Source organism: Lissotriton helveticus, chromosome 5_1 (genome assembly GCF_964261635.1).
Source record: "Lissotriton helveticus chromosome 5_1, aLisHel1.1, whole genome shotgun sequence".
Classification (NCBI taxonomy): Eukaryota; Metazoa; Chordata; class Amphibia; order Caudata; family Salamandridae; genus Lissotriton; species Lissotriton helveticus.
In genome coordinates this window covers 1,879,386,514-1,879,400,013 of record NC_136065.1, presented here as the reverse complement: position 1 = coordinate 1,879,400,013, position 13,500 = coordinate 1,879,386,514, and positions in this window count along the sequence as shown.

Genomic DNA, 13,500 nt, shown 5'->3' with positions numbered 1-13,500 from the left:
AGCCTCCAACCGGGTTCCCACGTTCCAAAGTCTGCTTGACGCCACACCCTCTCCAAAAGACCCCGGCTCTTGTATAAACGTTAGGTAACCATGAGCCGCTCGATGGTTGCTCAAAAGGGCTTTTAGCCACTCTTAAGATGCGACTATTCCCACTGAAATGCACCCACACTAAGATGGCCGCTAACAATGCCTTAAATCTCCAGGCAGTCGCACATTTATCGTTCTAGTTCAAGTAGTTCTTGCTGACCGTGCCGCTACTTGAAAGCTATTAATGTTTTGAGCGCGCGCGGCAGCAGGGGGAGGCACGCGCAGCAGGGGGGCTGAGGGGGGCCTGGCGATTCACTTGCGGGAGCGATAATTGCTACCATATGGCGGCACTCACTCCAGCAAGTAAATCACCACTGCGATCACAAAAGGTCTTTTTGTCTACCAGCGCATGGGCGCTGCGTAGGCGAGACCTAATGAATACCTTCAGGAAAAAGAAACATAATTAACAAGCATTTGCAATGCAATAGGTCTCGCATTTACGCAAGTTTGCGCTATTGACATTGCAAATAACAATCCCCTTTTTTTTGTTTTTGTTTTTAAAACATAAATAAAAGGCAATGTCATTTACAATGCCAACAGATTAAACTTGCGTAAATGCGAGACCTATTGCATTGCAAATGCTTGTTAATGATGACGTTTGAACAAGGGGTGAGGTTATGGTTAGGTTAGTGTACGCAGCTGGGTCTCGGTTTCGAGTAATAGAAGGGGTATGTGATGGTGTAAAAGGAAGGTAGGTATCCCCTCGTAACATTACACAGACAACATGCTGTTAAGGAAAATCGGGAAATGTTCCTGTGAAATAGGATGTACCATGGGTTCGGGTGAAGGGTAATTTGTGTCTTTGTACAATTCACAAATGTAGCAGTACATTTACTTTATTTTTTACCTCTACATTGTTGGGGTATTCCTTAGACATCGACTTTTTTTACCTCTACATTTTTGTACTCTTCTTCATTACATATGATTATGTTAAATAACAACCCATTGAGGGGTGGAGTCATGCGTGGGCAGAGCCCTGTATGTGAACGGTGGGTATCTTAGCGATCGGGGAGATGCTTTAATCACTCACCTACTGTTGCCAGAGTAACTGGCAGGGTTTTTTTTAACCCAAGGATCCATGGGATAACGTAGAGAAGAAACAATGTGGAACATAAAAATACAGGCCTCCTGGCTCCACGCCTGGGCTCCCAGGCCCAGCCTGGCAGAGAACGCAGGCCTGGCTTGTAGGTTTCAGCAAGGGGATATTTTTGGTTAGAAGGTTTGAGCCTGTAAGGTTTGAATGTTTGTTTAATTTGCACGTCTGGCGTTATGCAGGGCTTGATGGAACGAGAGCCCTGCTACAAATCAGATCCCAAACCTACAGTACCTACTATCCGAGTCTGGTGGCTCAGTGGGCTAGTGTCCACTGTAGAGGCATGTGTTTTGTACCTCATGGTCCCAGGTTCAAAACCCAGCGGGCACACACAGCCTTTCATCCTTCTGAGGTCGATAAAACGAGTACCATTGATTTGACTAACAAAAACCATCTGTTATTGAGCGCCAAGATGCCCACGAGTGAACGTGTGCTTTGCAAATACTTATGATACCCACAGCCAGGGAAGATCATATATATTGGACTGAGCTTCCGCATTGCAGAAGACATTTGAAGTCATGGTCAGGAAAACAGCGAGATTTCTTTGACAGACAGGGAGAAAACTCCACGAGCATCAAGGACTGTTTTATTTAGGTCTGCAGTCTCCATTTTTTTTTCTTTGGGACAAAAAAACCTGGCGAGTGGGCTACAATAACACAGCAGCCTGCCGAACATACAATACTGACCTGTATATATGCATGTTTGGCAAAAACGAGTAGTGCCAGCCTTTAAATACATTTACTAGTCAGTCTTCACTGGGAAGGTTAAGATGAAGGGCTCGGCCATCTAGTAAGGCCACTGTGCCACTCACAACAACTGTGTAAGGCCCTTTGCTGAATTCCACTGGTCTCCGAGACAGGTATCATACTATTGACTGCTTGTTGAACCCCATGTTATTGCATCTCTTTTGTTTAGTTTTTATTTTTAAAACTGCTGCCACCTGTGTAATTCTAATCAGTAAATCCGTAGGGTAGGGAGCCAGGCCAACTAGGACAACTAGTGTCCTAAAAGCACAGGCTGTCAGCCTGCCCTTTCAAACAGGCATCCCCTCTTACGTCCCTGTGTGAGAACAGAAAGCTCTTTTTTATTAAACTTTGGTAGGTATGTGACCAGTGCCATTTATCTGTGGTATGTAATTTAGCATGACTGAATCAACAAGCAATAACAGGAAACCCGGGGATTGGTGCTTGCTGAAACTCCTCTGTGCCTTCAACGCTATTGTCCTTAATCTGGGCTAGGGGCTGGCAGGAAAAGGAAATTCCAGCTAAAAATCTGATAGCTGGGCAGCCTCCCATCCTGTGATCGCCAGCATTTTTTGTGTACTGCGAGCCTGATCATGCCAGAGCACCCCATTTAAAATATTTAAAAAAAACATTGAACTTATAACTTTCCTCGAAAACCAAATGGACAGGAAAGTGTCTGCACCGCGATTACAGTTGTGGGACTTGAGCTGCGAGGGTCAAAAGGACACCAGCTCTAATGGCCGAAGCATCTGGACTTATCTCATTCGGAATCGTTTACACAAACCAGTTGTTGATGATGTTATGGGAGCAAGCCAAGCTTTAAGAAGAATCACTTTCAAATGTTCTTTGGCATATTTGTGCAGGGCTGTATTGGACAAATAGAGATGCGAACTAGGGGCCCCATTTCTAGTGCTACTTTGCATACCCAAGTGCATTTACAAGTGCAAAATTGAGTTTGTGATTCACAAAATGCACATCACTTTTAATGGAATTACTCACATGTAAAATTGCACCGGTATATTCTAGCTTGAAGTCTGGGGCATAACACAAGCCCATGCGGCCTGGATGTGAGGGGAAACCTTCTAGGGAGCCCAAATTTCAAGGGGCCCACTAGTCAGCCAAACGCCAATGAATACCTCTAGGATACAGGAGACACAGCGAGCCCTCATCACATTCTACAGGGGGGAGGCCCTCATTTTGTGTTAATCCACTGTTTGAAGTGTGAATAAATGTCTTTACAAAGGCAATTTGTGGGCTTTTCAATGTGAGAAAACCTGCAAAGCGTGCTGAATTACAATACCTTGTAAGTTTGTGTGTATTCACAAATTTATATGTTGGGATGGAAAAGTCCTCTGCATGCTTGACGACGTACTCCTGTCAAATGTGCCCAACTGTACTGTTGTCTGGATCCCAAATGCTGATTTTTTTCTCATAGGTAAACATGGATCATGCATGTGCGCTATGACATAGGCCTGTGTCAGGGATTGCGGTTATTTTCGACCAGAAGGGGCACCCAAAGTATAGTGGTGGAAGGCTACCACCTTATCCAGGAGTCAGCAACAAAAGCGTAGTGGTGGCAGCATATCGTGTAGTGATCAGCAGTTATAGATGTAGAATGCTGCACAGCACCGGAGTAGTGACTGCATGTATTTTTGCCTCCGAAGGGTACATGGACAGATCAATACTGTTCAGTGCATGTGTGGATAGAGCATGCACTGGGTGTGTGTGTGTGCCTGTGAGGAATACATTACATGAGAGATGTAGTGCTGTGCAGTGCATGCTCAATGAAAGCATCCTGGGTGTATGTGTGCTTGCATGAAGTACAATACATGAAGACTCCCCCCTCACTTGTCCATCACGGATAGGTGGTTACTGGACTGTGTCAACCACCTACTTTTTTATTGTCTCCCTCCCCCTCACCGTTTGCCTAATTATTATGTTTTTGCTTTATCTTTCTCGCTTCCTTAGTTCATGCCAAGTAATGCAACCTTTATCTCTCACTGTTTTGTCTAATTATTATTCTTTTGCTTATATCTTTTTTTGCTTCCGTAGATCATGCTATGTAATGCAACCTTTACCTCCTGTGTATATGTAAAGCTCTCTGATACCCATGGGTCAAGCTAGCGCTATATAAAACTTTTAAAATAAAAATAAAATAAAGGGTGAAGTGTTGTGCAGTGCTCCTGCTGCTGGACGAAACTCCGGCAGGGGAGGCCTGGACAATAGGTTTCCTGTCACAGGGAGGTGTAACCACCCCCCCAGACAGGCTTTAGTGTATTGGGGCAGGGTGGGTGCATTCAGTGAATGCTTCTCAGATAGTGCCTGGGGCACACAAGGTGTCCCTGTGCATACCCCAGTTCAAACCGGTTGCTGGGGCACTCTGCTCCAGCTCTGGCGCAAAACTGGACAAAGGGGAAGGGGTGTAACCACCCCCTCCCCAGGTCCTCCCATAGTTGGGACCTTAGAGTTAGTTCATCCCCTAAACTTAGTATAAGTATAGGAACCCAGACCCTAGGATTTTAGATTACCCTGGATGAAACTCTGCAACATATATCCTGGAACTTCGACATTTTATTTGAACTTGAAGACAGAAGGATCTCCCTTTGGGTCAAGGAGTGACTCCCCTGTTCAAACAGGCACCAAAGAAGCGTATTGCCGGTTTGCATTTCCAAGGCTCCTGCCGGATCCCGAAGGATTTGCGACACAGGATACAGACTCCAGACATCTCCGAGGCCGACACGAGATCACAGCAAAGCTGAGACCTGTAGCCATCACGAGAGACATGGGACAGGAACTCCTGGACACCGTGCACATTTGCTAGTGCATCTACTTTCCGAGCTTTCCCAAAGTTATGCAATGGGCTACTTGTAGTCTAAGCCATGAGCACGATCTGCGCCGAAGATTGTGGGCCTACACTCCACGAGTGTTCCGTGGGCCTGCTTCTAGCATTTCTGCTTGAGGCCCCTACGCGATCCCTGGTCTGTCGACTGGTGGGTCCCCACGAACGTAACTGTTTTGTTTCTTGGGCTTCCCTGATTGCTCCAAATGTGCCCTGACTTCCCTCCATAGGATGAGTCCCTCAGATCTTGCTGGTCTGCTCCGAAGCCAATCTTTGCATTCTGCGTAGGTTGCTGTTGCCAAGGCTTGTTGGGTCCAATCCGGATACTGACACCGCAGCACTCGACACCTAATGTGGGACAGCTTGAATCCAGCTCCTGGTTGTCGTTGACGCCTCCTGGTCTTCGTGGTTCCTGGTTGCCCCAGTGGTTCTACAGACCCTAGGCCTTGTCTCTATGACTGTAGTGGTACTTATACCACTTTTCTAGTATATGGTTTGTGAGGCCCCTGGGGCAAAACGTATAGTGTGCTAATTTGCTGTGTGCTAAATAAGTTTTCTGTATGTACTCTTGCCTCTAGCCTCATAAAGAGACTAGAGGGATGTGTTTTTAGATTAAATAGATATATTTTACATATACCTAGGTGGTTCTCCTTTCATTTGGTCATTCACAAGATTATTGACTGGAAAAACAAGCTGCTTTACATTCCTTCAAAACTTAGCCTGAATGCTGCTCTCCACAGCTACCACCAGGATAGCTTTCTATATAGGTTGTCTTTAAACCTACCATCAATAAGGGTAATTTGGACTGGTGCAAGGTGCCCACTAGAATAGTGGACAGCATATACCAGGCCAACTTCTCACACAGGTCACATACCATTAAATGTCGTCCGCATTATGTTGGTGCTCAATTAAGTGTCTAGTCAGTTATATATGGTCTCTCCTGCACCTAATCATGCTTCTGTAATCAGTGATGTGAACATGTATCTTCCTAGTGGTCATACTAATGTGTAGGAGCTTGTAAGGGCATATGAGGACATATACAACATGATTGGAATTACAGTTTGTCAGATGTTTCAACACCTCTTTCTCTCCCTTCTGTGTTCATGGTACTCTGTCCAGTTGTTGGCTTCGAGCGATTTAGTTCAATACTTTGGCAAGTAAGCCAGTTAAGTCAAAAACTAACCCCCTAAAACAGGATAAAAATGGAAGTTCTCACCGTCGACGATGAAGATGTCCTTTCGATTTTAGCAGCACCCTCTAGTATGAGCAACAGAACCTTGGCACAAACAGTGACACAAAGGAATGACTGGGACCCACTATCCGAGCTCAAGAAAACCCTGGTCAAAGCCATGCTCCACAGAGTGAGTGGTGATCCCAGAATATTTAAGAGGCAACGCTGCCCCAAGAGGCCTTATTATTACCAATGAATCTAGGATCTATTTGGATAACAAGGAATTCAGAAAAGATTGGTCCTTATATCCTGGAAATGTACCTGGGAATGGTTAGTTCTGATCATTAAAACAGCCAAGAGACCATCTGGTGTCATGGTAATCCAAATAAAAACACATGAGAATGCACTCAAAACCCAGTTCTCTATTACAGTCATAAAAAGAAACTGGAAGAGGTAAACAAGGGACTTTAGAGTATAGACTAAGGAGTATAAAGACTAAGGTGCACAATAAGAAATAAACAAAGTCCAGTAGGACTGGGTGAAAGTCTCGCACAAGAAAATCTATCTGTATTCAAGCGAAGACTATGTTAGAAGATATTGTGATTCTTCTTTTACATCAGAAGAGAGTAGAAACTCCTCAGGGTCTGATAGGTCCTCTGATAGATCCTCAGATAACAACAACAAAAGAGACCATGTGAGGAGGAACTATAAATGGAAGCCTAGACCTCAAGGGCCTTACAACCTTGGGAACTTCTTTTCTCCACAATGGGCATGGGTACCATATGGGTTCTCACAGTTCCCACCCCAACAAAGCTTCCCATGGCAACCAACACCCTTCCCACAGTCTTTTTTAGAAAGAGGGCACGGAAGATGGAAAAACAGGGACCGCAGGGTATCCTGGAAAGAGACAGAACAAAGACCAGTTGAATACCAGATAACCCCAACCAGTGACCAGCAGGAGTTAACGGATAACATCATTAACCTAACCCCCAAACAAGTATTGAGTAGGGGTTCAGGTTTTGAACCTACACCAAGAAATGATCCCTTCAAACTAAAAATATAGATAGCCGTTCCCAGAGCACAAGATTGAAGAGCCGATTTCGCAGGACTTAAAGCCACTCCAGATATTTATGGGGCTTATTTACATAGGGATTGCACCACCGGAACGACAATCTGGTGACCCAGTGCCCTGTACCCTATTTACAAATAGGCTTTAAGTCACTTTGCATGGCTTAACACCGCTTTGTAAGTATAGTATCCTTTCACGCAGTTTAATGCATGAAAGTGGCATGCAATGGGTGTTGCTGTGGGAGTTCCACTGCAACATCCATTGCTTTTTGACTGTGCCTCAGATTTACAAGGATCTGTAAATCTGAGACAGCGCCAAAAACTAACGGCATGCAATAGCAGGCGTCAGATTGGTGCAATGCAGAGTGCAGCACACTTAGAAGTAGCAAATCACCATTATTGATTGTTTATGTGGAGGCAGGGACACCTTCCTACACATAAACAATAATTCCCTGCATCGCAGGCACATTTGCAGTATGGCACAAAGGTGTCTGTGTTGGTGCTAGGCAGCTATTTTTAGCACCAGCACAAGGGAAAACACAGGGGGGTGCTGTATTATTGTAAATAGAGCGCATTCCGGCCTTTTTTAAATGACGTAGCGTGACGCTGCAAAATGTGCTGCAGCGTCGCGCCGTTTCCTTGTAGATATGCCCCTATATTTTCCAAAGTCCTTCATTAATTTTTGAGTCTCCTTGCCCCAGGAGTTTCCCCAGGAGATAGCACATTTCGTTTATGCCAAGAGACATACATTTTAAGTTCTCAGAGCTCAAGATTGAAGAGCCGGTTTCACCGGACTTAAAGCCACTTAAGATGCCTATATTTTCCAAAGTCCTTCCTTTATTTCTCACTCCCCCTGCCCCGGGAGATGACGCACTCTCTTGCATACCCAGTTAGCTCCATGCTCCGCTGGGTGCACACATGTGAATCCATGGCTAAATGAAGGCCATTATACTTGTTACAGCCTGACCATTCCTGGAAGAGGAACGCATGTTTTCTACTCAGCAGAGCCACTATGCACTAAGGGGGACTTTGCAACCTAAAGGAGAGTGTAATTTGGACGAGTTACTGTTTCTGGGTGCAATTTATTTGAGTGTTTGCATGTTACATTTTTAGTTTGCTTGCACATTACTCGCAAATGTAAGTGCCCCGAAGTGCCAGACCGTTACGATCGCACTGTGGATTGGGGGCAAGCTGCAGAAATCAATTTTAAAAAAAAATTGCACTTCAGTCTTCACTTCTGACGCGTTTAAGCACTTAAAAAACAATTTTACTATTACTCAATTTAATGTAATCAATTTACTGATCTCTGCCCATGCTGTAATTGAACTTAGGATGTGAAGGTCACTGCATATTTCAGTGGCCAGTATTCAGCTCGCTGAGCCATCCCAGAAGTTGGAGTCTATGTATAACATGCATGCCTCTTGCTACAGGTATGGCCTCCATTAAAATGGCAAAACACAAGTGAGTTTGCAGGGAATACTTTACAATAGGAACACTTCTTTGGTGTCTGCTATTTGAAATTTAAAGGGCACATTTTACCTCGATTTAAGGAGGACAAATATAAGAGGGAAGGTGCCGCCCTTTCTGTGTCTGTGTATAATGTGCAAAATGTGTGTGAATCGATAAGCGGCAGGAATCAAAGGCCCTGGGTGGACCCCCCCACTCATGTCCCGCTCGGCTCACACTGCTGAGCCTTGGCAATGTTTTTAGGTCTCGCCTGGGCCAGCGCATGCGCTGTATGGTGAGACATTTAGTGTGTGGGCTTTCAGAAGTCCGACCACAGCTTTGGGGTGGCATAGAGTGTGCGGCTACGCGCACAATGAGGAGCAGAGGCGCCATCTGGCTTTCCTCTCTTGTCATGGTGCACACACATCGCTCGCGATCACTTTCACTTTTGCCGAGCGCACCAGTCGCAGGCTCACCTCCTGCTCCCCCTCTCTGTTAACAGCCCCTTACCCTCCACAGATCATATTTCTTTTAGCTTCCCGAGGTGTGCGCTGCAGTCTAATCTCCTGTGTTATTGTGGCAGGTTCCTGTGGGCTTGGCTGTCTCACTGCTTCTTTGTTATGCGGAGTCCATTCTTATGTTGTGATGCTTTTCTTCAAAGTGTTTTACTGTATTATCATGGAGCAGTTTACCGATGTTGAGTCCCAGCGCCCCTCAGCCTTCTTTCGTGTTTTTTTCAAAGACCTTCACACTTGAGCGAACAAGGACTCATTGGAAGTTTTGATGGGCAAGCCAACCTGCTGCCTTATTAACCCAAATCCTCCGCTGATGTGACGTTCTGCCATTTCCCTGGCCTCCCAGTTTGTATTGCAGTGCAGGCAGAATCCAAAGGTTCTCACTAAGTATTAGTAGTCTGTGGTACACAAAATCGGCCTTGATGCAAGTATTTTTGACTATGAAGCTACATTGCTTTTTTGAAAATGCTAGTTTGCTTGCGTAAACAGCAGTTAATGTACAGCCTGTTCTAATATGCGGAGCATAACTTCATTTTGAATGCCAGTTTTGCCGTTAACAATTCAGTTTTAGTGGATTGCTTGAGGTGGCCTTTTGCCTACAGGACTGATTTTGATTCCCAAATGTAATGCATTGTTTTTCTCTGTTTGTGGCCAGATTAAGCGCAGCTGCAAATAACTTGTTTTGAGACTTAGTAACATACTGTAAAATTATATAACGTAAGAATGATAGGAGCAGTTTGACGAAAAATAATATAGTAGGTAGAAATGTGTGTTTTTTTTATGCATTTACAGTTTAATGTCTGGTCATTTTTTTTCTCTTGTGAAAATGTTAGTTGGTAACACAACATAGGAGGTAGCACGAATCTTTTTACATGTTCGCTCTCTCTCTCTCTCTCTCTCTCTCTCTCTCCTCTTGCTTTCTCTCTCTCTCTTTCTCTGTCTCTCCCGCTCTCGCTTTCTCTCGCGCTCTCTTTCTCTCTCTCTCTCTCCCCCCTCTCGCTCTCTCTCTCTCCATCTATCTCACTCTTTCCTTTTCTCTCTCTCTCGCTCTCTCTCCCTCCCACCCCCAGTGTGATCCTTGACAACAGCTGAGAGCTCAGTACCGGGCCTTTAGGTGTCTCGGCAGATATAAGCTCAAGACATCAGAGTATCAGGCCCACTGATGTAAATGTAGCTGTCATGGTCGGATGCAGGATAGCCTTAAAGAACTAGCTCACCTGCTCACTTTCTACATGTTACTCTACAGTGTAACAGTCTCCTTTCAGTAATCATGGCTTTTGTACAGATCAGGAAAAGATGCAACCTCAGTAAGGTGAGTTACAGTAGTAAGAAGTTTTAGGTTTGTAATTGCAAAAGTAAACATCAAAATGGAGATTTCATCAAAGTGCAGTAGCTCGTTTTTGCTTGTTGTAAAAGAAACCTGTTTTTTAAATGACCCAAAACGTCAGCAAAAGTGTAGTGGAAAGCCTTTAGCAACCAACTGCTGCACACACCTGCCCGGTAATATTGTATGTGAAGCGATAATCCATAGCTGTATAATCCTCAGGCCCACGCCGTCTCGCACGCAAAATGTTTTGTTGATCCAGCAAAAACCTGGTCGTGAAGTCTGATCTGCTGATCGCTTTAAAGGCCAGTTGACATACATGATGGTGATAAATACAAACCCGATAATTCTCATAGATATGAGTATCTGTTCTGATCAGCCTGACCATCCTGCTATCTAGAAGTTTCTTTCCAATTGAAGAGAGGTACATCCTCTCCATATCTCCATATTTGGTCAGAAATATCCAATTAAACCACTCTTGGCAAACTGTTTGTTTCATTTTAGATTTAAACAAGCATTGGCACAGCCAATAGGTCTAGCCTTTGGGACCGTATAAGTGTTTAACCATGCAACAGTTAATGTTGTTGCACCAACTAAATACTAACTAAATTGTGTTGCATAACTAAATACTTATAAGGTCCCAAAAGCAAGACCTATTGGCTACGTCAATGCTTGTTCTGTGCTGTGCCCGAGGTCAGTTTTCGTGGTGAAAGCTGCCAAAGGCCTTTCATGTTGGAGTTGCACTGGCAGCAACTCGATCTTTGTTAGTGCTCAATTTAAATACCTTTGAGTTGTGTTTGCGCTATAAACATACAACAGCGCGTGTCCAGGTCTGTCTGCACAGCTTTGTATAGAGGAGCTACTATTAATGTTTAACATTGTTGAATTGATCAGAAGCACGTTAAGTGAAAGGATAGAGAGATGTTGTACCTCATGTGCTGGAAGGACTACCTCTGAGTGTGTCACTCAGATTTAATGAGTGAACACTAGTGAATAAAATATCTTGTTGCGGTATTGGAGATATAGAGTTTTGTATATATATATATATGGCTAAGGTGCGGGGTTACTTGCACAAATAAAAAATATTGCACCTTCAAATTTTGGGTCAGCTGTCGTCCTTCGAATTCCTTAAGGTGTCGCCTTTCCTGTTTATATATATATATATATATATATATATATATATATATATATATATATATATATATGAAAAGAAGTTTCCTCCTCAGCTTGCTCTGCGCTCGCAGACACCGCCTCCACGCCAGCAAAGAAAAGGGACCGGACCAGCAGAGTCAGCAAGATGGTATTTATTTTAAAACAGAAACAGAACCAGCGACGCGTTTCGGGCCAGAAGCCCTTGGTCACGCTGCAACATGTTAAGGATCATTATGCTATTTTGTAAGTTTATGCAGTGATGTTGACGCCGCCCCCTGGTGGCGTCCACCATAATCACGTGACATATAATAAACAGTGAAAACACACTATCGCTAATATACTTGTCTATTTGCTTGCATGTAAACAAAAGGTTGTTACTGGTTAAATCCAGAAATTAATCCAAATCAGTCACATAATGAAAATTGTAGATCAACAGCATTAAGAAGTAATTTCTTTTGTCAAATTTAAAATTCAAATGACATATATACCAATTCTGTGCAAATATGCAAATTCTTATATGTAGCAGCGAAAGTTTATAAAGTGCATAGATAAAAAAGTGCATAAGTGATAAAGATGTAATAAAGTGCAAGAAAGTTGCGGGAACATACTAAACTACCATTAGAACAGTAATGTGCAAATATACAATGTACATTAATAAATGCATGATTAAATTAATCAAACAATCCCATTCTGTACTAAGTTCTTTTAAAGTGTTCCAGGTAGAAAAAGCAATTATTTTCCAAGAAGCTAAAAATGACAATATGTATAAATAAGACCATATTTCATATATACACACACACCCCACCTCTACATACCCTCCCCCACAACTAACCAACAGCAACTTTAAATCAGCTCAAAGAAACCCCACTGTTTTAACGAACACAAAAGAACCCAATTTCATCCCAGATATATACATCTATATACATATATACATACACATATATAAATATACATATGTGAACATACATACATACATATACAAATACAGGCACAGACCTCCCCTTTATTTACAAGTATATACATGTGTGCATCTCCATAGATACCCCATATATGAAGATGTTCAGCACAATATCAATATGCACAAATCCACAATTTATACCTTCATATTTCAATAACTATACAGTCTAAAATTGTCATTGGAGTGATAACCATAAAACTCTTTCAATAAGTCCTGGAATAGAATTGTATGAATATATTAAAAATGAATATTAATCGTGCTATATAATAGAGTACATGATGTGCGTCACCATGAGTGAATAACGATCTAAACTTCACTAGTTGTAAAAGCAGATCATGGGACAAGGGATATCGCAAACACAGGGTACTTCTAATAGGGAACCTAACTAGAAGTACATGTATAATTGCTGAGAGGAAAACAGAGTGGAGCAACCAGTATTAACATGATAATTACAAAAAATGGTGCATTTCCTCAATATTGTTGAGCCCGTTGGGCCAACGACTATCGAGTTCCAATATGAACCTAGACTCCATTTTCCTGAGTTCTGCCTCACGGTCACCTCCTCTTCTTAATCTGGGTACTGCTCCAATCACAAAGTAGCTGAGGCAGTTTAGATCTTTGTTATGTACCCGCTTGAAATGTCGGGCGACCGGGTATGTAGGGTCACTATGAAGAATTGCCCGCAAGTGCTGTAATATTCGGACGTGCACCTGGAGCTTAGTGCTGCCAACATATCTAAGCCCACAGGTGCACGCCATATATATATATATATATATATATATATATATATATATATGTATGTTTGTTTTTTGTGTTATTGTACATATATTGTTGTATGTTTCTTTATTAATATACGTTTGGAGTGATTTTTGGGTCAGAGACTGGTGCATGTGTGTTAAATTAATTAAACATTGGTCCTTGTAGAATTATATATTAACACTAGGGTAATTAATTGTGCCCTACATTGAAAATAAACTAGATATTCATCCTTCCGTACTTCCTTTGTCATTGTGCTAATATGATGTCTGCACAGACACGGCGGCCAGCACCCACTTATCTAGGTACACAATGAACCACAGCTTGCCTGTCTGCCATCATTACTCA